The sequence below is a fragment of the Triturus cristatus genome, chromosome 4_2, assembly GCF_964204655.1.
Source record: "Triturus cristatus chromosome 4_2, aTriCri1.1, whole genome shotgun sequence".
In the NCBI taxonomy this organism is placed as follows: domain Eukaryota; kingdom Metazoa; phylum Chordata; class Amphibia; order Caudata; family Salamandridae; genus Triturus; species Triturus cristatus.
In genome coordinates, this window is record NC_140586.1 from 415,888,955 (window position 1) to 415,912,752 (window position 23,798).

Consider the following 23,798-nt stretch of genomic DNA (forward strand, 5'->3'; position numbering starts at 1 on the left):
CCTCAATTATTAGAAGTTTAATTTTCTTTAATACACTTGAAACTTCATAACAAGCTTCTCCAGATAGCTTGTAATATTCCAACTTGTTTTCCTGTTCAACTGGTAGCATCAGTAAATGATGTAACGTAATCCCTTTAATGTTCTGTGCTGCTTACCCAGTTGGAGCGGTTACAACACAAGATAAATGTGATTCAGTGGTTTTCTGTAGATAACTGGTCAAAACGTTAATTAAGAATCTTTTTCCTGTACCAGCTTGACCACTGATATACATTCGAATAGGTTTAAATGATGTGCAGTTGCATTCTTTTTTTCATGACGTAAACCATGGTCTATCTGTTGTGTAACTTGCTTTCTGTTCAATATTTAGGTGTTCTCTCAAGTTTCCCAACTCCATAATATCCTGTTGAGCTTGATGCATTGCTGTTTCTACTTCACTCATGGCGATTGCTGCTTCATTTTCAAGAATTGGTTCTCCTAGTGGATCTTGACTCAGTGGAGCAGAACTTTGACTATCTTGAGAACTGTCTCTAGCAATTTCAGCTGCAATAGTAGTTTCTTGTTCAATCTCTTCATTCAACATTTGTAGATAATTTGGAAAACCTGTGCATTCAATGCTATCTTTACATGCATTAAAAGCATCTTCATAGCACTGAAAATCTCCAAGTAATTCAATTTCGGTACGCCAAGGCTTGAAGAGTTGCAGAAGTGCTAAATAAAAAAATTCCCTTTTATCTGGAGTATCGCAACTGAGTTTCCTGTGATTAATGAGATTTCCTTTGGTATGTTTCACCAAACATCCATCTATCCAATGACTGCATATTTTTCTTCATTTATATTTTCTGTAATATTTCTCTTAAAGCTGTAATATTGCACAACGTCATAGAGACACATGTTTTGAAGATGTGGACTTCTTTTAGAATAGTACATATCCAACATGTTTGTTTTAACAATATCTGTACTTTCCGGTTCATTTAATGCTAAGTATTCAATTTCTTGTACAGATTTCAATACTCGATTTCGTGTTGCAGCAAGACCTAGGCATACCCAAATGATTCCTCTTGACTTTGAATGTAAAGTTGCAGATGTCAACCGATCCGAACATTTATAGGATCCAATCTCTCGATGGGAATGCATCTTCAAACTAAAGCTGTACAATTTGTTACTAAGAGTCTTCTCTTGTGAAATTTCTTGCCACATTTCTTTCAACTCAGTCTTTTCAGATTTTGTTATGTATGATGAAGCATAGCGAGCAACAGCAATCAAATTATATGCAACATAATGGATATCCATATTTGCAATGCACATCGTCAAAATTACTGGATTATAATCATTATTATACTTTGAAAGTTTACTTCTTTTATTGTAAGTATTTTTGGGAGATTTCCAAGTTATAGTATGCCTCACTGCTGACATGAAACTGTTGACTCTTCCTTTGGAAATTACTGGACGTGGGAATCCAAAACGACATTTTGTATAAAAACTTTCCTTTGACTTGTATTTCCATCCACAATATTTCCTACATCGATGAGCTTGAAACCGTAAAACTTGTTGTGATTAAAGCTCAACGGGTTTATATTGCTGCGGTATGCGATGGCGCCTCCCTATTTTTCGCCAATTTTCCAAACTCACAACAATTAGTGTGGTGCCACGGGCAAAAGGGAAAACCCTAAACCCTTCAACAAAGGACACGAATGCCCTAAAATTCGTACTCAATATGCCTGTGCACACACAAGTAGAATATCACACAATTGGTGCTATCATATTTTACATCCATACATGACAGCTATAAATATTCATATGCTTTGATTCCCAAACAAAATTGATCGTGGAACGTCTCAGATGATTCACAGTCGTCTATTTATTGTGGTTAACAATGCCCAGCCGACACGTGGTTCATCAAGGTACAAACCCAAGACTCCTTCAGGGCTTCCTGGCGTGAAACAGAAGTTCTATGTCTTAATGAATCACTTAACCGGTGATCAATCCATCCCGGCTAAGGACGCAAAGTATCAATTCCATATACATCTAATGGACGGATTTATGATAAAATTTCCAAATGCTCCAAATAATTGAATTTCCAAGATAATATGCACAACGGGATTGTTCAGCCGAGTATGGCCCCAATAATCAGGTTCAAGTAACTAAGTCAAAGTATTCTGTAAAGGTAATCCCGTGTGTCTGCTTCATTCGAAAAATCGCGGTCAATAAACTTTGCACTTCCGGTTTATTGGTTTCATGCCGGGAAGCCCTGAAGAAGTTTTGGGTTTGTACCCTGACGAAACACGTGTCGGCTGGGCATTGTTAACCACAATAAATAGACGACTGTGAATCATCTGAGCTGTTCCACAATCAATTTTGTTTGGGAATCAAAGCATATGAATATTTATAGCTGTCATGTATGGATGTAAACATTGATAGCACCAATTATGTGATATTCTACTTGTGTGTGCACAGGTTTATTGAGTCCGTAAAACTTGTTGTCTTAAGGTATTTTCTTCTCCTGTTTTTGGAATACCACATGTAACATAGTCTTCAATGAAAGATAAAACAGTCTCATCAGAATGATTTCCAAATTTAGGTACATCTTTGATCCATAAAAGCATATGTATATGAGGAGCACCATTGGCATGGTACTCCTTTCTCCAAAAGAAATCAATAACTTCTCCAAGAGGTGGGTTCTTTTTATTGCAGATAAAATACATCATAGCTTGAAACCTATGATTAAAATATCTGCACACATTTACAGGATCCAAGGAACACAGTTCTCCAGGTGTCTTGAATTCAATGTTTTTAATATTTGAATTTGCTTCTCAAAGAAATTCAAGTAAATCGTTGCATGCGTATTCAGCACAGCTTAGCGTAACAAACCATGTAGGGGTTCCTAAGTTCCTTAACATACATTTTAGTCCTCCATGACGACGATACCCATACTCATTAGTACCACGTTGACACGCCATCAAATTAATCAATTGAGATTCTAATTGATCCTCTCTCTGTTGTGCTTTGTCCATGAATTCCTTTGCAGAAACATGTTAAAGATGAAGTCCTGTTTTTAATACGTGGTTCACTGCATATGAAAGTCCAGACAAGTCACTTTCAAACAAAAGATGAAATATATATGGAATACATTGTCGAAATCTTGGATCTTCTGAGTACAATCTTGTTGTATGATATTCTGAAGCTGGAATCTGCACGGGTCATTCATCATATCATCCACCTTTTCCAGTGGGGAAGAGCTGTTTAAAACAACCAGCCTCTAAACTCCTTTCCCAAACACTCATAGGAGTTCCCTTCGCTTTCTTCATTTGGAATAATTCAGTAGTATTTCCAATCACTTCCTTTGAATGTAAAGGATGTACACTATAATGTTCATAAATTTCTTCACTCCTGGATGTCCACTTTTTCAATTTGGCCACTTGAAATTTCGCTATCATCTTCTAAAAATATTTCTTATTCTTCCACATATGCATTTTTGTATTAAAGATTGCTTTTTATGAGATATAACGTAGCCTTTTTAACTTTGGTGACATCTACTGACTCTTGCCATATTTTCGTACTCTTTGTTGGAACACCATTAACTAGAATAACTACAGGTTCAGTTTCCTCTCTGTCTATACCAATAGTTTCAATACTTCTCTTTAAATCTAAAGGTAAATACACAACTCTTCCTTTTAAGCCTGTTTGTAAATCTGATGGAGACAGCTTACCTGTTTTAGGCTCCATATGAACAATAGCCTGAAATGGGTGCACAGATTGAATCAGAATGGACTCATACATATTTAAATCTACCAGTTCTGCAGAAATAGCAACCAACTCTAGGTTATTATGTACATCTCTAGCTGGCATTTTGTTCTCTTCTAATTTGTTGTAACAATATTTACAAAAATGTTGATCAATACCCAACTCAAAAACACCTTCAACAAACAAATAAGTACTAAATTCTTCCCACTTATCATTGTTTTCCTTTTCACTTTTCAAATACAGATCAACATTCCTAGTTTGATTTCTATAGTGAGTATGTCGACAACAAATACAGACAATAGGGGTCCATTAGGATGGCGGTCGGAAAACCATTCCAACCGCCGTAGTCGTGGAAATGAACCGTTTGCAGGTACCGCAGCAAAACTGGCGGTTCAATTAGGATCATCCGCCAGAAAAAAACGACGGAATGGTGCCACAAAAGACCACCGGTAGCGGGCGGAGTAGGTAAGACTCCGTCCACGGCGGTCGGATTCGAGGCGGGAAAAGCCAAACCCGCCACAATGCCAGCAAATTGACAGCACGTACAATTAGGATACCATTGAGGTGACAGCAGAACGATCCGCTGTTTCTGACCGCCGCGATCACAAACTGTGATGAATGGGAGAGCCGGCGGAAGGGCTGTTGCATACCCACTGCCGCGGCCGCTCCGGAACAATTATGGCGGTCGACAAAAAAAACACTCAACAAGGCCACCAAGTGTACATATCAAACTAGCTCATGTCCCAAAAACACCTAACACACCCAAATGACACATCCCCCTGGCAACTAAAACAATACAAATTCTAGGACAACCCACACAGCACACCTAACAGCAATACTCCATTTTGACACACCCACATAGCTGAGTATAAAACCAGCCCCTTCCCTGACCAGAATCCTTTGCAATACTCCACCCCTGAAGGAACTAACCCTACAACACAAAGGAGAGGCAAACCACCACACATCTCACCAGCACAACACACACACCACTTACATCACCACCACCACTCTCACAACTGCAACTCAACCCATTCGCACATCATACACCATGGCACAGAAGAAAATGCCCAAATTCACTGACAATGAGTTGACAGTCATTGTAGATGAGCTAATCAGAGTAGAACCACAATTGTTTGGTAACCTGGTCCAACAGACACCATTAGCCACCAGAACACAAATGTGGGGAAGGATAGTCAACAACGTCAATTCAGTAGGGACCACCCCCCGCACCAAGAAGGAGATCATGAAGCGGAGGCATGATCTCAAGAGGCAGGCGAAAGGGAGGAACAACAAGAACTTTCAGCTGGTTCAGATGACTGGCGGTGGCCCTCCCATTCCACCAAGAACATTCACTGCATGGGAGAAAAAGGTGCTTATATCACTATCAAAGGAGAGAGAGAGGACTAGGTAGCTAGTCCGTATCCCCGGGGTTTATATGTGAGATCAAAAAGGACTAGCCTATTTGTGAATTTACATAGACTCAAGACTGTAAGGCAGGGTACAAACCATTTTGTTTGTTCATGAAGCCCTCACCCACCAACCTAGTTGGTGGCATGCTTCATCATCGGGCCCACCCAGTGACACCGAGTGTGTCCTGGGTGTGCTTTGACGCCTGGATACAGCGCAGCAGGTATGTATCTGAGTGTGCAGTGTAGTGACGTGAAGGTGACGATTTAAAAGCTATGCAGGGATCCCAGTACCCGAGGGTAAATTATATTTTAATAACTGGGTCACTGCTAGCATTAAAACAGGCTGTTGGATGTTATAGGAATGTTAATTAGGGTTTCCTACATCCAGGTGTGGTCTACATGTTTCAGCCAGGCCTTTATGATTAAAACTGGCTTTCCTCAGGACCAAAGTGTGTAGGTGTAAATTACTTAGATTTACGTGATTGTGTAATTTTGAGAAATGTGTAGCACTCGCTAAGGTGCTTTACATGTGAGAGGGGGATTCCCTCTTAGAGCATTAGTTGGCTAGTTGCCTAACATGCCCCATGGAGTAGTCCGGCAGAGGAATGGACCGATACTTTCGGTCAGTGTCTCTGTTGGAGGCCGCGGAGACGACTGGAGGCTCAACGCAGACACTGACCGAAAGTATTGGTCCATTCCTCTGCCGGACTACTCCATGGGGCATGTTTGGCAACAAGCCAACTAATGCTCTAAGAGGGAATCCCCCTCTCACATGTAAAGCACCTTAGCGAGTGCTACACATTTCTCAAAATTACACAATCACTTAAATCTAAGTAATTTGCCCCTACACACTTTGGTCCTGAGGAAAGCCAGTTTTAATCATAAAGGTCTGGCTGAAACATGTAGACCACACCTGGATGTAGGAAACCCTAATTAACATTCCTATAACATTCAACAGCCTTTTTTGATGCTAGCAGCGACCCAGTTATTAAAATATAATTTACCCTCGGGTACTGGGATCCCTTCATAGCTTTTAAATCGTCACCTTCACATCACTACACTGCACACTCAGATACATACCTGCTCCGCTGTATCCAGGCGTCGAAGCACACCCGGGACACACTCGGTGTCACTGGGTGGGCCCGATGATGAAGCATGCCACCAACTAGGTTGGTGGGTAGGGCTTCATGAACAAACAAAATGGTTTGTACCCTGCCTTACAGTCTTGAGTCTATGTAAATTCACAAATAGGCTAGTCCTTTTTGATCTCACAGGAAAAGGTGCTTGCCATACTGCATCCAGAGGGTCTCACAGGAATAGCCGGGGGAGTGGAGGCTGGTAAGTACAAACAAATGTCTACCATCACACTGCTATGTACTGTCTTGCACAACTACAAAGCTACATCTCCTAGGCCCAATTCCATTCATGTGCACCACACTCTCCCCAAAACATGTCTCACAGATCCAACATTCACTCCCTCTGATTCACCCCAAAGGTAGCTAGCAATATTACCATGGGGGCATGTGTACAGGCAGTCAGCACTACAACTCCCACCAGGCCCACATGTCCCACAGCTCAGCAAGATGGAGCACTCCCACCACCCCACCCAGAAGCATGTGGCAGCCGTTGCATTTCACCAACCAAACTTACAGGTAGGTAGCCATCTTCACAGGTAGGGGGGTTTGTGGTGAGGAAGCCTGCACTACAACTCGCACCAGGCCCCCTTGTCACAAAGCACACCAGGATGGAGCACTCCCACCACCCCACCCAGAAGCATGCGGCAGCCATTGCATTTCACCAACCAAACTTACAGGTAGGTAGCCATCTTCACAGGTAGGGGGTTTGTGGTGAGGAAGCCTGCACTATAACTCGCACCAGGCCCCCTTGTCACAAAGCACACCAGGTTGGAGCACCCCCACCACCCCACCCCGAAGCATGTGACAGCCATTGCATTTCACCAACCAAAACTACAGGTAGGTAGCCATCTTCACAGGGAGGGGGGTTTGTGGTTAGGAATCCTGCACCACAATTGCCACCAGGCACCCTTGTCTCACAGCTCTGCAAGATGGAGCACTCTACCCCACCCAGAAACATGTGGCAGCCATTACATTGCCATCATTAAACTAGCAGGTAGGTAGCCATCTTAACAGGGAGGGGGGTTTGCTTACATCAAACTTACAGGTAGGTAGCCATCTTCAATGGGAGGGGGGGTTTGTGATTAGGAAGCCATCACTACAACTCCCACCATGCTCCCTTGTCACACAGCATACCAGGATGGATCACTTCCACCACCCCACCCAGAAGCATGTGGCAGCCATTGTATTTCACCAACCAAACTTACAGGTAGGTATCCATCTCCACAGGGAGGGGGGTTTGTGGTTAGGAAACCTGCACCACAACTCCCACCAGGCCCCCTTGTCACAAAGCACACCAGAATGGAGCACTCCCACCACCCCACCCAGAAGCATGTGGCAGCCATTGTATTTCACCAACCAAACTTACAGGTAGGTAGCCATCTCTACAGGGAGGGGGGGTTTGTGGTTAGGAAGTCTTCACTACAACTCCCACCAGGCACCCTTGTCACACAGCTCTGCAAGATGGAGCACTCCACCCCACCCAGAAGCATGTGGCAGCCATTACATTGCCCTCATCAAACTAACAGGTAGGTAGCAATCTTACCAAGGAGGGGGTTTGTGGGTGGGAGGCCAGCACGCTAACTCCCACCAGGCCCCCTTGTCCCACAGCTGAGCAGGATGGAGCACTCTCCCACCCACAACCATGTGGCAGACTTTCCATTGCTCACCTTCACCTAACAGGTAGGTAGCAGTCTTAACAGGGAGGGGTGTTTGTGGTTAGGAAACCTGCACCACAACTCCCACCAGGCCCCCTTGTCACAAAGCACACCAGAATGGAGCACTCCCACCACCCCACCCAGAAGCATGTGGCAGCCATTGTATTTCACCAACCAAACTTACAGGTAGGTAGCCATCTCTACAGGGAGGGGGGGTTTGTGGTTAGGAAGCCTTCACTACAACTCCCACCAGGCACCCTTGTCACACAGCTCTGCAAGATGGAGAACTCCACCCCACCTAGAAGCATGTGGCAGCCATTACATTGCCCTCATCAAACTAACATGTAGGTAGCAATCTTAAAATGGAGGTGTGTTTGTGGGTGGGAGGCCAGCACTCCAACTCCCACCAGGCCCCCTTGTCCCACAGCTGAGCAGGATGGAACACTCTCCCACCCACAACCATGTGGCAGACATTACATTGCTCACCTTCACCTAACAGGTAGGTAGCCATCTTAACAGGGAGGGGTGTTTGTGGGTGGGAGGCCAGCACTCTAACTCCCATCAGGCCCCCTTTCCCACAGCTGAGCAGGATGGAGCACTCTCCCACCCACAACCATGTGGCAGACATTCCATTGCTCACCTTCACCTAACAGGTAGGTAGCCATCTTAACAGGGAGGGGTGTTTATGGGTGGGAAGCAGCACTCCAACTCCAACCAGGCCCTCTTGTCCCACAGCAGAGCAGTATGGAACAGCCCCCCCCCACCATGTGGCAGCAATTGCATTGCTCTCTTCAAACCTACAGGTAGGTAGCCATCTTATGCCATCTTGTCCCACCCCTGAGCAGATGGAACACTCCCCCCATCCAAGAGCCATGTGTAACCTATTCCCTTCAGGGGTATGTGTGGGTGGGAGGCCAGCACTCCAACTCCCACCAGGCTCCCTTGTCCCACAGCTGAGCAGGATGGAGCGCTCCCCCACCCACAACCATGTAGCAGACATTGCATTGCTCTAAACGAAATTACAGGTAGGTAGCCATCTTATGTTCTCTTGTCTCACCCCTGAGCAGGATGGAACACTCTCCCCACCCAGAACCATGTTTCAGACATTGCATTGCTCTCTTCAAACAAACGTACAGGTAGGTAGCCATCTAAACAGGAAGAGGGTGGTTGTGTTTGCGAAGCCTGCAATACAACTCCCACCAGGCACCCTTGTCCCAAAGCTGAGCAGGATGGAGCATTCCCTCTCCAGCCAGAGGCAAGTGGCAGACATTGCATTGCTCCCTTCAAAATCACAGGTAGGTAGCCATTTAATGCTCTCATGTCTCACCCCTGAGAAGGATGGGACACTCCCCCCACCCAAGAGCCATGTGTAACCCATTCCCTCCCTCTGCTCAACTTCACAGGGAGGGAACCATCTCAACAAGGAGGGGGATTCGTGGGTGGGAAACTTGCACTACAACTCCCACCACCCCCCGTGTCCCAAAGCTGAGCAAGATGGAGCACTCTACCACACACCCAGAAAGATGTGTCAGAAATGCACCACAAAAATGCCACCGAACAGGTGAGTAGACAGTGCATGCACTCCCCCCCCATTTCACTCAAAAAGCATGGAGCCATATGACCACACCAGCCCTCACATCCCACCAAACTTGGCATAAATACAATTGCCATTTCCAGCGTGCAGACATCTATGCATATGTAACTCTCACAGAAACCAAAGTGTGACTTACCAAATCACATGTTTAAGAAATTCAGTGCACAATCATGCACAGCACGGAATGCTGACTGTAGGCGCCATGGGGGCAGAGCGACAAGGCCCATACGAAAACAAAAAAAGCATGGTCAGTAGTAAAAAGAAAGCAAAGCACATGATATGACAAAGGTATGCAAGAGATTACAAAGGCTAGTTCATGTTCAGATGTAATGTCTTCCATGCAGAGTAAACAACAAAGATGCTTCACATAAAGTTGCTGTACTGCTAGTCGTTAGATGGCGACATGTCCTTGTAATCACACAATCTGTACGTGGTGCATAGTATCTATTAACATGTCACACCATGGACAAGTAGGTATGTACCTCCACATCATGGCATGATGCTCAGTACCATGCAGCCATACAAAGTGATGTCAATGCAAACTGTGTGGTGTATCACATGTAACATCTAAACATCTAAGAACAAGCATGTGGGGTGCACTTCAATGACCATTCCCCCTCTGTTCCACAGGTGACCAAGAACTAGCAGCTGAAGATGACAACACCAACCTGCAGAGCCAGTCTCCCCCCCCCCGAAACATGGACTCTCTGATGCAGACTCCCTAGATTCTTTGGATGCGGACCCAGAAGCCAGCCCATCAGGCATGCCAGGGCACAACAGGTCCCCACTGTCCCCACTGATCCCACCAGCACCACCTCAGCAACAACAACTGTGCTGACCCCTGCTGTAACGACCCGTGCGGCCTCCACCACCACCACCACCAGTGCTGCCTGCAACACTGTCCCTGTCTCAGAGGATGGCCACACCACCCCACAATCTGAGGAGGGCAGGGGGAGTACGCGGGGGCGTAGAGTGATGATGCCACAGGTCCGGGACAGCAGGGCAGGTGGGAGGGCAACTGGGAACCAAAATCTACAGGACACTGGGACCGAAGCCCTGGCCAACATCGCCAGAGTCCTTGGGGCATATGAATGAGCCCAGGGACACACGGGCCAGGCTCTGGAAGATTCACATGAGATCTGCCTGCTGCTGAGGTCCATAGACACATTAATGGGTTAAATTGTGGACCTCTTGGGCCAGCTTGTGGGTGTCCTGAGAGACAGGCCTGTGGCCCCAACAACAGCTCAACCTACCTCCAGTGGCCGGCAGGATGACAGTCCCTCCACCTCCCCTGCGGCCACAGAGGTGTGAGTCCTCAGATCCCACTGAGCCCGCAGCAGAGGCCCCCGCCAAACGCTCAAGGGGCCGTCCAAAGAAAACCAAGGGAGGAACACGTGGCAAAGCACCAGCCAAATGCCAGTCAAGGAGCCAGCCATGATGGCACCCTCTTCACATTGCCATTGACTTTGTTGACTGTCCTTCTCCACACTGCCATGTTGATGGCAGGCGTCTGTTGGACTGTGTCAGCACATCAATGTGGTGACTACTCAATAGTCTCATCTACCATCACTGACAACTCATTGATTACATTTTCACCTTTTTGTAAATATTCACTTCCCTGTCACATATACCCATTGTAAATAAACACACTTTACACACCTATGTTTTCGTGTCAGCTCCATGTTTATCACAGGATGTACAATGTTGACTCTGATTGCAATGTACCAGGAGCAATGATTGTTGGATGGCATTGAGAGACTGATGGGACCTAGGAAAACACAAGAGAACAATATTCACTTGTCAGGTGATGGCATCACAGCCATTACACAACACTTTTCATCAAGTTACTCAAATCTGCACACATTACAATGAACAACAGTACCAACCTAGACATCCTGTAGCTGTGCATAACTGCCCGGTCCCAGAAACATTAGCAGCCAGCACAGAGCCAACAACAGGCAGCAGTCTCAAAGCTCCCCTAGGCCTTTTCACCAACAACTAAATCAGCAGACAATGGCACAGTTGTACATTTTCACTCACCTTCAAAGGAAGTAGCAGTTGATGAGCTGTTAACGCAGGTTGACACCTTCTTCCTCTCCACTATCCTCATCACTGGACATGTGTGGGTTTGCAAGCGGGGGCTTCGGCTGCTCATCATCGTCCAGGGTCAGCTGGATCTCTTTGCGCATGGCCAGGTTGTGGAGCATGCAGCATGCAACTACGATCTGACACACCTTTTGGGGACAGTACATCAGTGCACCTCGGGTCTTGTCCAAGCAGCGAAATTGTGACTTAAGTAGACCAAAGGACGTTCCACCACACGACATGTCGTTCCATGTGCATCATTGTAGCGGACTTCACCCGAGGTCCTGGGGTTCCTCAGTGGGGTCAGCAACCAAGGCCGGTTGGGATATGCAGAGTCACCTAGGTGTGAGATACACAGAGCAATCTTGTAATATAAACAGTAGCTGAGAACAGCAAGTCACACATACAGCACACTACTTGACTGCGTACTCACCCACAATCCATGCACGCTCTGGATGCAGATTTGCTATCAGCTGTGGTACAATGCTGTTACGCAGTATGTAGGAGTCATGGGCTGATCCTGGTAATTTGGAATAGACATGTGAGATTATCATATCCGCCAGGCATACCACTTGCACGTCCCTCCTTTGCACTATGGAATGGAAATGCTGCCTTATCCTGTAGATGTGCTCATGTGCCTGTGGTGGAACCAGGCCAACATGTGTGTAGTCAATGGCACCAACAACATTAGGGATGTGGCCAAGGTCATAAAAATCACCCTTCACAGCCGCCAATTCATGCCTCTTGGGGAAATGGATGTATCTGTACTTGTAGGTCATCATAGCGTACAGGATATCACGTAGCACCATGCTGAACATAGGTTGCGGCATCCCACCTGCGCTGGACACCGTGTACTGGAATGAACCAGTAGCAAAGAAATGCAGGGCCGCCATCACCTTACACGTTGGTGTGAAAGCAGTCGGATAGGTTTTGCGAGGCCTCAGATGGGGCTCCAACAGAGCACATAGGTCTTGAAGGGTAGGTTGATCCAGATGGAATTTCCGTATGATGTCCTCATCCTCCATGTCCGCCAGCACTGTGAATGGACGATGCACGATGCACATTAAGTCGCCTCCTAGGTGAGATGAAAGGGGACACATGTCAATTCAATCCCCCCTATGAGATGTGTCCAACATCTTACATTTTGACTGACACAACACCAACAATGACTGGCATCAAACTTCAGCTTACAGCACAACTTACATGTAGGTACACCTTGATCTAAACTAGTTATACACTTGTCCAATATTCACACAGTGAGTACCCCCAAAACAGATTCAGACTATATGAATGCCAAAAGGTACATTTCAACATCTTGTGTCACCAGCCCTGAGAGTAGTTGACACAGCACATGTGTGAGACAGCACCACTGCTAGCTTCTACGTAGCTGCTGTACTGGCCACATTTCTTGCGTAAGTCGGACAGGGCACACTTTAACACATGCAGACTGCACAGGGTGGTGTGCAACATGGGGGTATCATCATCTTGTTTTGTGCTTTACTTGCATAAGATGTTTGTCTGTATGGCACTAATCTGAACCTACGTCTCTGTCTCTTACAGCATCTACTGAGGGCAAAGAAGGACATGGGACGGACACCAGTGGTAAAGCTTCGGGCACGACTGCTACACATGATCTCACTGACACTGATGTGACCAGCGCCTCGGAGGTGGACAGAAGTGCCCTTGAGGAATCACGTCCTGAGACACCAAGCTCAACATCATCGGACGCCAGCGGTGACTCCTGGATGTTGGCGGTCACAGGGAGTGGGAAATCTGCCTCCTCTTCAACAACACATCGTCCAGTGCCCACCCTCCCAGCTACTTCCACTAGTGCTGCACGTGCTCGCACCAGTAAGAAGTGAAGAGTGTCCTTCCCCTAGGCACCGCTGCCCCTGCCCCTGTCTCCCTTTCTGCCCTCAGTGTTGAGGCTGTGGACCTTTTGCGCCAGCTGTGTGTGGGTCAGGCAACTCTCCTGAATGCCTTCTAAGACCATGACAAGAAGTTGTCACAGGTAGTTGCCTTCATGGAGGGGATTCATTCTGACGTGGGTGGGCTACACAGGACTGTCCAGTCTTTGTCCTCCACAGTGACAGCTGCCATTCAGCTGTCACAGGCTTAGAGTCCAGCTCCAGTCCCTTCTGCAACCCCCCTGTCAGTGGCTACATCTGGCAAGAGTGACCACACACCACAGCCCACAGGCTCCAAGTACACCATACACAGCACACAACAGCAGCACCCCAAGCGGGCCAGAGCGCAGACACCATCCCCCAAACAAACAAATGTCACACAGGAGCACAAAGGGAAAAGCCCTTCAGGTGACACTCAGGGGCATCAAGCCAAGAAGCAGGCCTCAGGCTCACATGCCTCAAAATCAGCCCCATCCAAGGACACTACCAGCCCAAAAACATCTCCCAAAGACAAGCAAACAGTTGCTGTGCCTGCTGTGAAGATGGTGCCTGCTAAGAGTCCACAGAAAAAGCCCTCTAAGGCAGATTCATCCACAACCTCAACTTCCACCTTCACCCCAGTAAAACTGGGACAGGAGGGCACTGTGGGGGGTGCACCTGGTAAACAGGGGATAGAGGGGAAAAGGCAAAGTCAGGCCAAGCGTACTGCCAGATCCAGCAGATCCCCAGAGGGAGGGCCAGCACCTGCACCTGATGCACCTTTGGTGGAAAGTCTGTCTGTTGTGCCCGCCCCACTTCCCACTCCTACCAAGACAATTATTACCTATCGAATCCCCAAGAAGTGGAAAGGCAGCCCTCCAACTTCACACTCACACACTGTGTCTCACGGCAGCATGTCTCCACCTCCACGTGCCACCATGCCACCCGGTCCAAGCAACCCTCTGGCTCCAAAAGCCACTGATGCCTCTACCTCAGCTGGTCCTCTCTCTCCCAGGTCCAGTCCTCCAACTGGGCCCGACAATCAGCCACCTCCCAGTTCGACTGACAGCCAAGTCTGAGGCAATGTGCCCCTCCCAAACCTATCCCTCCCACAGCGGTGCCTGGACTGCCCATAGTTTTCCCCCTAGCTGTGTTGCTGATCATGGCAGTGTACAGTGTCACCCATTCCCTGTGCATGTTCTCATGCACACATGTCCCTCCTTTGCACTATGAAATGGCCACTGGCCTTGCTGTTTGTTATTTGGATGCCCATTTCCTGTGCAGGTTCTCATGCACACATGTCCCTCCTTTGCACTATGGACTGGCCACTGGCCTTGCTGTTTGGTATTTGGATGCCCATTCCCTGTGCAGGTTCTCATGCACACATGTCCCTCCTTTGCACTATGGACTGGCCACTGGCCTTGCTGTTTGTTTATTGGATGCCCATTCCCTTTGCAAGTTCTCATGCACACATGTCCCTCCTTTGCACTATGTACTTGCCACTGGCCTTGCTGTTTGTTATTTGGATGCCCATTCCCTGTGCAGGTTCTCATGCACACATGTCACTCCTTTGCACTATGGACTGGCCACTGGCCTTGCTGTTTGTTATTTGGATGCCCATTCCCTGTGCAGGTTCTCATGCACACCTGTACCTCCTTTGAACTATGGACTGGCCACTTGCCTTGCTGTTTGTAACTGTGTATGCCCATTCCCTGTGCAGGTTCCCATGCATACATGTACCTTCTATGAACTATGGACTGGCCACTAGCTTTTCTGTTTGTAACTTTGTATGCAAAATTCCCTGTGCAGGTTATCATGCACACATGTACCTACTTTGTACTATGGACTGGCCATTGGCCTTGCTGTATGTAACTTTGTATGCCCATTTTGTGTGCAGGTTCTCATGCACACCTGTACCTCCTTTGAACTTTGGACTGGCCACTGGCCTTGCTCTTGTCTACTTTTAATGCATATCTGGGTAATATGTAATAAAGATAGTTACTCTTGTTGTCTGCTTTGTCAGTGTCCTTGCTAAATAAAATGCTTCTGTGACACATGCTCTGTATGCCACTTTGACATTGCCTATTGCTTGTTTTACTTTTTCAGAGTTTGCTAGAGGTGACAGGCACTTTAGTTCTTCTGGACTCTGAGGCTTGAGGGTCCAATGATGGTTGTCTGTGATAATCTTCTGTTATCCTAATCATTCTATGGTCAGGTTTGCTACATTGTTCACATGTCATGTTAGGATGCTCTACCAGCAGAGAGGGGAATTCTATCCACAGCATTACATGCGGGCTGGCCAGGGTCCATCATGTCTGTGTGATCTTTCTTGTTGTGTGAACAGCAGTGTTGATGTATGGTCATCTTGTGATGGTCTGTCTTCCTAGTTACATGGGTACATTTGTATGTGTGCACTTGCGTGGTCATAAAGTGTGAAGGGGTGACTTTGTCAGTAGTGTTGATGTGTGTGTGCCCCTGCAATGCCAACTGCACACATGTATGATTCAGAAGCTGAGTGCCTGTTTGTTTGAATTGTCAGCCATGTGCTTCAGAATGTGGGCACATGTAGGAGTTGTAGGTTGTGCACTGTGCAGTGTGTTGGTGTGTCCTTGAACTCCTGGGGGACACCTCGTTATTGTTGCTGCCAGTGGTGAGTTTGTAGAGTGTGTGACTGCCAAGTCTGTGTTGTGTTTTGTTCACTGTGAAGACCTGCTCAGCCACACTGACCTTATTTGTGAGTTTTCTGATGCATTGATGTTACTTGACCCATTTTTGTCTCCAGTATGGTATATGGGATGTGGAGTCATACCATCCCCTATCTGTGCTTTTGATGCCTACCCATTGTGAGTCACTCCTCCATGTGTTTGTGTACAGTACACTCCTGACCTGTCTACTACTGACGTACATACCACTTCAATCTCATGTCACCTACCCCTTGGGTTGCCAGTGTGTGAGCCTCCCCACCACTTCATTTGTTACACTATGCTTTGTGGTGCTGATCTGTGCACAGGACCAATGTGCCACTCAGGACAGTTTCCCAATTAGTTATGTGTGATTTGCTTGTACTGGTTTGCTCATGAGCAGTGCAAATGTTTGTGCTGCACAGTCCTCTGGTCATGTTGTTTGCACCTGGGTATCCCTGAGTTGTGCATCTGTGGGTGTTGGGTTAGCTGTATGTGTGTTTGCTGAGGTACTGCTACCCTTCCTGAGTGTGATGTTGTCTGTGTGCTGTGCTGATTTGTGTTGTGGGAGTACATGTTGTGGCACTGAGATGTGTGTGCTACTGATTTGGTTGGTGTGCACACACTGCTTGGCCTGCATGTAGTGCTGTCAGTGTATGTTGCCTTGTACTTGCCTGGTGTGCATCCCCCTGATGTCCAGCTGAGTTTGCAATGTGATGGATTGGCATGTGCATGCTTGTGGTACACTATGACACCATGTTGACTTGATAGGTGGTGCGGTGTCTCTGTCTGTGTTGGCTTATTGTCCCATTGATCCCAGTTTGTGTTCATGATTGTTTTGAGATGATGCAATTCTTGTTAGTGTCGGGGTATGGTATCTGTGCATTGGTCCTGAGTGACAATGTTGTGTACTCCTGTTCTGTGTGGGGTCCCATTGCCTTTACAATGTCTGGGTTGCCATATGTGGGCTTGTTGTACTTCTGTGTATATTGTTGATGAGGTTTGTGTTTGGCTATTGTTTTTGTGTCTTCATTGGTTCAGGTATCCCTGGGTGTGTGTGTGTGTGATGTTTGTGGATGTACCCCAAGGAGTGTGATTGGTTATCAGTGAACTCACAGGACATCATTTGCACCTTTTTGTGTGTTTGACACTGGTGTTGAGTGCTGCAGGTGTGAGGTGGCTAGAGGAGGGGTATGTGTGAGTGTACAACTTGGGTTTGACAGTCAGGGAGTGTGACAATGAGCCATGTGTGTTGTGCTGGTGACATACACATGTTAAGTAAGTTGGGACAGATGTGTGGCAGGTCACTGTTTGACTTCAGACACTTCCTATCATTCCTGTGCCTATGCATGGCTTGCGTTGATGCATCCCTGAGGTGTTTCATAGAGCTCACTGTTGTTTAATTTCACTCACTGTGCCACCCATGTCTGATTTGATGGCCTTAGGGTGGTGTAATATGTTCATTCTCTTGCATGTGATGTACACATGCTTTGTGGCTTGCTTCATGGCTTTCCATCACTGTCCACTTCACTTTTGGCTAGCCCATTTATTGTCCTCCATTGCTGCTGACATCTGGTATGTGTAGGTGGCTGTGTGTCAGTGTGAGGTATGTCTGAGTGACTTGACAGGCAGTGTGGACAGTTCAGTGGATGTTCATATACGTGTGAATCTTCATTTTGTGATTTGACTCAGTTTGCTTGACATGAGTGGAAGGTAGGTGTGAGAGGAGGGATGCCCTGCCCCAGAGCTTCTGTGCAGGGTGTTCCTCTTCACCCCCACCTTCTGAGACAGGCTCCCTGGTTGTTTGGTGTGTGAGGTGCGGGGTCTGGCTACACCTGGGAGAAGAATTGTGCAGGGGGGCACAGGAGGGGCACACTGCCTGTCCCCAAAAGGGTGTGGCAGGCATAGTGTGTGCAGGGTGGAGGTGGGGCCCTGTAAATCTTTGTGGACTGCCCATGCCTGGCACCGGCCCAGCCTACTACATTGTGCACAGGGTCTCCCACGTCTGCACCGCTGCAGTGATGTGACTGGGACATTGCATTTATTTCGCGGTTCATGGGTGACCCGGATGCAGAGGGATGATTTTCTGGTAGGACATGTGTCGGAACACTTGGGGATGTGTTCCTGTCCCCATCAGAGTGTCTGATGTGGACAGGAACTGTATGTCAGCACAGGAGTTGTGTGTTGTGGTTGTGTGCGGAGTTGTGTGATTGTGTACCTGCGGCGTTGTCCGCGACGGTCCATTACTTGCTGGTAGTGGTGGAGGTTCAGCACTGGAAAGGCTTGAAGAGCTGGTTCCAATGCGTTCATGACCGGGTGGAGGGGACCGGGAGTCTGGCATCGCACTCCACTGTCGTCCTTCCACCGTCTATGGTTGGGTGGTTTCTCCGCTGGGGTGTGACGGGCTGTTTGTGGCATCCTGATTTGTACGGTGGATGGGACATCATTCCGCACGGCGGTGGGTCTCTATTGGCTCCCAACGCCGCGGTGGTGGGCACATTTTTATGGCGGTTCACGTCGCACCGCGGCGGACGGGAAATGGGCTATGTGTGCCCATTGTAATATGGCAGCGTGAGGACTGCTGCTGGAGTGCGGAAAATGACATTTTCCACCACCGCCAGGACCGCGGAGCTGCCTCCTCCAGCCATCCCAATGAGCTCGCTAGTTTGGTTTTTCACAGTAAATTACCTTACACTTTGTAATTTCTTCTACAAACGTCTCAGTAGTACTATCTTCCACCTCCTCTTCAACACCTACACTTATCAAACTCTCACTTTGTGTACAGTCTTCTCCAGTACTAAAGAAACGAAACTCAATATCATCACAAACTTTTTTTTACATCTGTCCATGCAAAAGAGCAGTGTTTTATTCACTTAAAAATAATGCAGGACTTTTTACATAGTACAATCTTCTTACTAACTTCCGCATTCTAGAGTGATGTACTGCTAACATTCTCAAATGATGAAAACACTTTGACCCTTTTCTAGAAAGACAAGCCAGAGAATGACCTTGCAAACCAGTATTTTTTCTTACTTTACAAGGATCTAGTCCTTGCAACATCCTAATCTTTTGTTTAAAACTTTTTTTAGTATACTCTCGTAAGAAATTTCGTAAAATATCAATAGACTCCTGTCAATCCTATGTTTACACTGGGGCTTGAGAACGTCTCGCTTGAACATCTTCAGCTATCACTTCTTCCACATTTCTAGGAACCATCTTTTCTTTTTCAATGCACAACCGTTCTTCATAAGCACGACCAGTGGTATCAACTGCGTGAACTAATGTATTGTTTTGAAAATAGCTCTCTTCATTAAAAAAGGTTCTGAACTAGAACTGTGCTTTCATTCACCCAAACATTGTTTTAAAAGTTAGTTCTGTTGATTAATCTTTTCCTTTTCCTTTTGTCCTACATAGAATGCATTGGTTTATCTAATGTTCGCATTCTCTTTAAAACTTAAATGGACAATCTTCTTTTCAATTTAAAAGCCTTTTCGACTATACTTTCAATCTGTTTTTTCTTTTTATATAATGCATATCTTATTTTATATTTCTTGCCATCTTTCAATAAATTTTGTAGTACTCTACTTTTATACATACGTTTCCTTATATCATGATATTGTTTCATCCTTCTTTCAACATAGAATGTGATTTGCCATTAATGTGTCCTTTTTTCATTTCATTCTTCTTTGTTCTAGTACTATTCTTTCAATTTTCTGCATTTTGAAAACCCATTCCAGTCCTTGAAAGTCTTTTAATAAATTATTTTACCGCAAGACTTTTTCTTTTTTGCCAGATGTTTTAGTTCTTCTAATATCTGCTTTTGTCTGTTCTTGAAATAGTACTGTTTCTTTTCTTTTTTTTCACTTTTCCGTATTATTTGTCATGGTAAATCTTTCTTAATAATAATGAAGAATATCTGTAAAAAAAGATTTTTTTAAATAATTTAATATTATTAAAATATTATATAGAAATGTTCTTATCTATTACTAAAGAAACACCTTCTATTTAAAAACTACAAACAAATGCATATATGGTTTTCGGACTATGGTCACAATTACACATGAGCTGCAAAATAAGTGAAGAGGGGTACAGAAAAAACAAATGCAGCAGTAATGTCTGAATGATTACAGCACTACATTTCTAGTGCCTGTATCATTGTAAGACTGCATGACAACTACTTTGGTGTTTTTATAATTGCATGAGAGGGTTGCAGAAATTTGCAAAAAAGATGGAGAAAGAAGCAACAGTAGTGTGAGGTGAAAAAGAGGCAAATGAGGTACAGAAAGAGGCAAGAGAACTGCAGAAAGAGGCAAGAAAGTTACAGAAACAGGCAAAAGAGGTAGAGAAAGAGGGAACAGGTGGGCACAGGGAAGCAAGAGAGGTGCAGAAAAAGGAAAGAAGGGTACAGAAAAAGGAAAGAGGGATGGATAAATTTAAAACAAAGGGGCATGAAGAAGACAAAGGAGTACAGAAAGAACCAACATAGGGTTACAAAGAAGAGAGCTACATAAAAAGGCAAGTGAAGTGCATAATGAAGCAAAAGAGGTGCAAACAGAACCAACAGAACTGTAAAAAGAGACAACAGGAGTGCAGAAAGGGGTAGGAGATGTGCAGAATGAGGCAAGAGGGTTACAGAAAGAAGCATGTGGGGTGCAGAAAGAGGAACAGACTGCAGAAAGAAACAACAGAGATTGTAAAAGACGCACGAAGGGTGCAGAAACGGACAAGACAGGTGAACAAACAAGGAACAGAGGTACAGAAAGAGGCAAAAGTGGTGCAGAAACAGGAAAGAGAGGTGTAGAAAGAGGCAAGAGAGTTCCACAAACAAGGAACAGGGGTGATGAAACAGTTGTAGGGGTACAGAAAGAAGCAAGTCAGGTACAGAAAAAGGCAAAAGAGATGCAGAAAGAGGCAAAAGCGTTACAGAAAGAGGCAAGAAAAGGACAGAAGGAGACAAAAGAACTGCAGAAAGAGGCAATAGAGGTGCAGAAACAGGCAAGTGAGGTACAGAGAGTATAAGAGGTTTGCAGAATGAGAGAAGAGATGTACAGAAAAAAGAAACACATGTGGACAAAGAAGTAATAGAAATGCAGAAAGAGGCAACAGGGATGTAGAGAAAAACATCAGTTGCTTGCACACAATTAGTACCAATTTAACACTCACATTTAGAAAGACTGCATGGCGAGTACTTGGGTGTTTTTATAAGTGCATGACAGTTGGGCCTAGCCAAATATAAAGCAGCACTCTATTACATGACAGAACTACAAGTGTCCCCATATTGTTAAAAGCACACATACATATGTATCTACCTTTCCAAATCATCATGATATGTAAAAGAAATATATATACAATATTTCTGAAATATAGTAAAACCTAGTAACTGAGACATGTACTAGAACACCCTGAGTGATTCCAAAACTCCGTAGGTAGTGCTTGGGTGATTGTATGAGAGCTAGGGTAGTCACTGGATAATTGCAGGAGAAGATGGATAGTGACTAGCTAATTGCATGAGTGCAAACATACACATTGACTGCATGGATAAGTGTATAAATAGATAGCACCTGAAGAGATCGATGAGTCATTGAGTACTGCCTATGTGAATAGATGAATGCAAGAGAAGGTCATGGGTGATTCTACGACTGCAAGGGTAGTGTGTAGGTTATTACATGACTGCATAGGTCCAGCCTGCATGATTGCATGACTGTAGGGAAAGTACATAACTAGACCCTGGATAATGACATACTTGCAAGGCTAATTTCTGGAGGATTACTGAAGTACATAGCAAGTGAGTGGATGATTTTATTAGTTCATGAGTACCAGCTGGATGCCTAGTGAACTATTAAGATGTTGCCCGACCGATTACAGGAGTGCAAAGGTAGTGACTGGGTGATTTTAAAACTGCATGAGTACTGGTTGACTGATTACATAAGTACAAGAGAAGTGCGTATGTGATTGAAAGAGTACAAAGGGATTAAAGGAATACATGGGTAACACTTCGGCGATTGCATAACTGCAGGGATAATGTCTGGGGATTTACATGTCTACATAGCAAGTGACTGGGTGATTTTATAAGTGCATGGGTACTTCTTGGATAATTGCAGGACTACTGAGGGAGAGCCTGAGTAAATAAAACACTCCAAAAGTAGTGCCTGGATGATTTCATTACAGCATAACTACTGGCTGAGTGATAACAAGAGTAGAAAGATAGTGCCTACATGATTGAAGGAGTGTTACCGTAGTGCCTGGGTGATTATATAACTACATGAGTTAAACCTTAGTGATTGCATAACCCCACAGATAGTGCCTAAATGATTGCATCAGTGCAATACCAATGGATGAGTGATTACAACACTGCATATGTAGTGCCTGCATCATTGTAAGACTGCATGGCGAGTACTTGGGTGTTTTTATAAGTGCATGACTCGTGGGCCTCGCCGAATATAAAGCAGCACTCTATTATATGACTCAACTATAATTGTCCCCATATTGTTAAAAGCACACGTACATATGTATCTACTTTTCAAATCATCATGTATGTAAAATAAATATATATACAATATTTTTGAAATATAATAAAACCTAGAAACTGAGACATGTACTACATCGGCCTGAGTGATTCCAAAACTCGGTAGGTACTGCTTGGGTGATTGTATGAGAGCAAGGGTAGTCAATGGAAAATTGCAGGAGAAGATGGATAGTGACTAGCTAATTGCATGAGTGCAAACATACACATTGACTTCATGGATAAGTGTATAAATAGCACCTGAAGGGATCGATGAGTCATTGAGTACTGTCTAGGTAAATAGATGAATGCAAGAGAAGGCCATGGGTGATTTTACAACTGCAAGGGTAGTGTGTAGGTTATTACATGACTGCATAGGTACAGCCGGCATGATTGCATGACTGTAGGGAAAGTACATAATTAGACCCTGGATAATGACATACTTTCAAGGCTAATTTCTGGGGGATTTCTGAAGTTCATAGCAAGTGAGTGGATGATTTTATAAGTTCATGAGTACCAGCTGGATGCCTAGTGAACTATTAAGATGTTGCCTGACTGATTACAGGAGTGCAAAGGTAGTGACTGGGTGATTTTAAAACAACATGAGTACTGATTGACTGATTACATAAGTACAAGAAAAGTGCGTATGTGATTGAAAGAGTACAAAGGGATTAAAGGAGTACATGGGTAACACCTCGGCAATTGCATAGCTGCAGGGATAATGTCTGGGGATTTACATTATTATTATTATTATTATTATTAGGAGCTTATAAAGCGCGCTTATACCCAAAGGTGTCCTGGCGCTGAGAAACTGATCATCCCTGGAGAGCGAGTGTCTAATCCCTAAACAACCAAGTCTTCAAGCCCTTTCTGAAAGAGAGAAGTTCCTCCATTTTTCTCATATGTGCTGGCAGACCGTTCCATGCAGTAGCAGCACCATATGAAAACAGCTTTCCTCCCCAGCTGGCCTTTTTTATCCTAGGCACCACTACTAGATTACCCTCCAAAGAGCGCAGTGCCCTCCCCGGCACATACTGCTTAAAACAGGCCTTAAGAAACTCCGGGCCAGTGCCTTTTAATGCCTTGAAGACTGTACACAAGGCCTTAAA